The 4,635-nt window shown below is 39.2% G+C and overlaps 1 pseudogene; it reads right to left on the bottom strand.

The window, feature by feature from the left end:
- Positions 1–2,604: 2,604 nt before the first annotated feature.
- Positions 2,605–3,282, bottom strand: LOC110038153 (annotated as a pseudogene).
- Positions 3,283–4,635: the final 1,353 nt, after the last annotated feature.

Here is a 4,635-nt window from a genome sequence, read left to right as displayed (position 1 = left end):
TTTAGGGGACCATCTACATGAGCATCCCAAAAGATGAAGGTGGGTGTAGATGAGTGTAGTGAATGCCTTAGCTCCAGACCAAGACCCAGAGTCCAGGGTTGTTAGTGAATGTGGGTGTAGATGAGTGTGGTGAATGCCTTAGCTCCAGACCAAGACCTACAGTCAACCCTAAGGTTCAGCAATCCTAACTAAGGTCCGACCTCAAATGTGAAGAACCAGAAAATTATGACTGATTCAAAAATGAGAATTGAAATGTAGTTCAATTCTCAAAAGAAAGTGTCGGAATGTAAGGTCCGACCTCAAATGTAAAGAATCAGAAATTTAGGACTAATTCGGAGATGAAAATTGAAATGTAGGTCAATTCCCAAAAGAAAGTGTCAGAAAGTGAGGACCGACCTCGAATGTAATGAATCAGTTATTTAGGACTAATTCCGAAATGAGAATTGAAATGTATCTCAATTCTCAAAGGAAAGTGTCGGAATGTAAGGTCTGACATCAAATGTGAAGAATCAGAATTTAGGACTGATTCGGAAGTGAGAAGTGAAATGTAGGTCAATTCTCAAAAAAAAGTGTCGGAATGTAAGGTCCGACCTCAAATGTGAAAAACCAGAAAGGTAGGACTGATTCAAAAATGAGAATCAAAATGTAGGTCAATTCTCAAACGAAGGTGTCCGAATGTAGGGTCCAACCTCAAATGTGAAGAATCAGAAATTTAGGACTGATTCGGAAGTGAGAATTGAAATGTAGGTCAATTCTCAAAAGAAAATGTTGGAAAGTAAGGTCCGACCTCAAATGTGAAGAACCAGAAAATTATGACTGATTCAAAAATGAGAATTGAAATGTAAGTCAATTCTCAAAAGAAAGTGTCGGAATGTAAGGTCCGACCTCAAATGTAAAGAATCAGAAATTTAGGACTAATTCGGAGATGAAAATTGAAATGTAGGTCAATTCCCAAAAGAAAGTGTCAGAAAGTGAGGACCGACCTCGAATGTAATGAATCAGTTATTTAGGACTAATTCCGAAATGAGAATTGAAATGTATCTCAATTCTCAAAGGAAAGTGTCGGAATGTAAGGTCTGACATCAAATGTGAAGAATCAGAATTTAGGACTGATTCGGAAGTGAGAAGTGAAATGTAGGTCAATTCTCAAAAAAAAGTGTCGGAATGTAAGGTCCGACCTCAAATGTGAAAAACCAGAAAGGTAGGACTGATTCAAAAATGAGAATCAAAATGTAGGTCAATTCTCAAACGAAGGTGTCCGAATGTAGGGTCCAACCTCAAATGTGAAGAATCAGAAATTTAGGACTGATTCGGAAGTGAGAATTGAAATGTAGGTCAATTCTCAAAAGAAAATGTTGGAAAGTAAGGTCCGACCTCAAATGTGAAGAACCAGAAAATTATGACTGATTCAAAAATGAGAATTGAAATGTAAGTCAATTCTCAAAAGAAAGTGTCGGAATGTAAGGTCCGACCTCAAATGTGAAGAACCAGAAATTTATGACTGATTCGAAAATGAGAATTGAAATGTTGGTCAATTCTCAAAAGAAAATGTCGGAATGCCTCAAATGCGAAGAACTAGAAATTTATGACTGATTCGGAAATGAGAATTGAAATGTAGGTCAATTCTCAAAAGAAAATGTCGGAATGTAAGGTCCGACCTCAAATGTGAAGAATCAGAATTTAGAACTGATTCAGAAATGAGAGTTGAAATGTATGTATTGATTCAAATATAAAATAATTGAAACGTAAGTATCAATTTAAAGATAAAAGAATTGAAATGTAAGTATCAATTTAAAGATATGAGAAATAAGATTTAGGTACTGATTTGAAGATGTGATTTGAAATTTACAAAGAGCTTGTGATGTTGAATGTTGAATTTGTTGAATTTGTGGTAGTGTGTCATGTGGAAATGTTGATTTTGAAGAAGACTTGTAAAGTTTTGTAGAGTTCTGTGGAGAATGTGAAATTCTGCGAGGGTGTGTAGAGAGTTAGTGTAGATAACGATGATTATGCTGCGCACACAAAGAGTTAGAAACTCCAAAAATGGAAATATCCACTCAACAAGTTTGTTTTATTTTCTTGTTATTTTTGTCACAATTGATTTTTCAAAAATGTGTTGTTTTTAAGTTTTAATTTTAATTGGTTTATTTTTAAGAGAAATTTGTTTTATTATTTATTTATTACAATTATCTTTTATTTGTTTTTTATTAGAAATTTTGTCATTTCGTTCTTTGTTCATTAGAACTCACCAGCTTTCATCCATCGCACAAAAAGGCAATTGACAAAAAGGCACAACACGAGAGAAATTTCCATTAATCTACTTCAATAAGAATGCAATAGATCAAACATAGGGTAATGCCTCAAAAAGAGTACATCATGTAATATGCACTGTAATGCATTGAGAGTCTTCTCAAGATATGAGTACATCATAGATTGATTACGTCAAATACATGTCATGCTTGTTAAAAGAAAGCAAGTGAATCCTCTGTGCTTGGTATATCAAGCTCTGATCAAGCAGACCTTCTGAGTCATGCTCCAGGATTAGAGCTCCCTTCACATGTATTCAGAGATACAACCTTCTCATAGCTCGTAAGGAAACAGTTCTTCCAACTCCGGGTCTTGCTGGAATCCATATGGTATCTTACTGTTATCCATCCTGCGGAAGGTCACCGACACCCTACGGTGTCGTACTCCTAGTATGCAGTGTTTGGCCACGTCTGCACCGTTGCCCTTGAGAACAAGTACTGAACCAACTGGGAGAGGAATTTCCACAGCTCCTCTGAATTCACCAGGGCCGATTACGTCGATTTCTTTTCCAAACAAAATATTGCTCTTACTCATGAATGAGACCGTGCAGAAAGGCCTCACAAAGTCATGATGGTCAATGTGCGGAGGAATGCAGTCACCTTCTTCGTAAATGTTGATGATGCAACTGTTAGGAATGCAAGTGGTGGGTAAGATATTCCACTTGACCATTCTCTTTATCATCCACTTTATCATTGGGGGTAACAGATCCACTTGGTCGTATCTGAGGATCCTAGGCGGATTTCCGTGTCTGTCGTTTGTAAAATTGTAGCAACACCCACACTGAATGGTGATTCTTCATTTCCCCCGCATCCATTTCTTCGGCTCGGAGTACGTTCTTTCCATGAGAAGGCCTGCTCGACGTCTATCTCTCAAATCAAAGATGCAATCGAGGATGCTTCTTTCATCAGTTTCAGAGAAAACTCTGGTATATAACTCCAGGCCTTCCATTATGTTGATAAACTTTCCTTGAACTTCTTCATAGAACTCAAATTCTCTCTTGTTTACCTTGCTTATTTTGTAATATTCCACCATACCGGTAGCTGGCAGTTGTCTGGGGCGTTCTTTCCTCCGGGCCTCGGCGGGAGTCCAAACCGGTGCTGACCGATCTGGAATATGAGATTCAGCCTCAAGCGGGATGTATGATCCTGGGCTCCATGGTGCGCATCGATCTGTCCCCAGTGGGACATATGGCACGTTTGCCACAAAATCTGGAGTCCGAGACTCGTTGGTGCTGGTAGTGTACTCTTCTAAGGTACTGAAGCGCTGTAGATGTAGGACATTGCAATATAAGCACTCTACAAACGCGCCCGTGACTGATGTCCTGGCTGGTATCTCGACATTGCATGTCGGGCAACCTCTGCACAAGATATCTGTGACTGGGGGTACAACTGATCCTGTCAGAAATCCCGATTCTTCATTTATAGTGGGCTAGGCAGGCTGACAGAAGTCTCTCTCAGCTTTGGATCGTAGATATGTCCCTCCGGAATGGGGGTAAGAAAACTGTTTTCATTTCTTTGGCGCTTGCACTCCTGTCGGAAGAAGGCTCTTTGTTTCTTTTGGCTCGCATTTCTGCATTGTGTTCTGCGGAGTGGAGTATTTGATATTTGACAGTTGTGCACTGTGGGCAGCTATTAAGCCCCTCGCTGTAGTAGCTATCATGGAGGGCAGTCGGCTGGGCCCCTCTATAGGATCTTGTTCTACCATCACGTTTTTACCCTTATGTGATGCGTCGTCCTGAGTGGTCACCCTCAACAGTGAGGGTAGTCCTTTCTTTTCTTCCTTGCTTACCACGCCCATTAGAGGACCGTCCTAGTCCATTTCAATCTAGTTGAAATCCATGTCAAAATCTATGACACCTCCTTGTGGCACCATGTCTTCATTCAATGCGAGGTTCCAGCCGTCCTGGAAGGCAAAGATCAGCCTCTGTCCTGACATTTTTTCTGCAGATGACAGAAAGAAAAGATCAGTGGGCCGAAGTTTGGCATGAACAAGAACAAAACAGAGTATTTATTAATGTAAATTTTAGTTTGCTTTGGTGAAAAGGATTACTCATTTTATGTGTGAGTTTTGTTTTAATTTAATGGCATTTTTAAATCCAAAAGTGGAAAAGAGAACGTGTAAAGTTCAAAAAAATATTTCTCAAAATTCTTATATTGAGGTTAATTACAAAATTTGGACCCGGTCATAGACATATGGGCGTATAGATAACCCTAAAAAAATCAAAATTTCAAAGTTTCAAAGCAAGCAGAGGCAAGCGGAGGCAGGTGACATCAGGTTGCGTAATAAGTTTTTAGGGATCGTCCATTTATCGGTAACATGGGTCTTTCA

The sequence above is a fragment of the Phalaenopsis equestris genome, unplaced genomic scaffold (genome assembly GCF_001263595.1).
Source record: "Phalaenopsis equestris unplaced genomic scaffold, ASM126359v1 Scaffold231587, whole genome shotgun sequence".
Lineage (NCBI taxonomy): Eukaryota > Viridiplantae > Streptophyta > Magnoliopsida > Asparagales > Orchidaceae > Phalaenopsis > Phalaenopsis equestris.
This window is presented reverse-complemented; position numbering and strand designations above follow the sequence as displayed.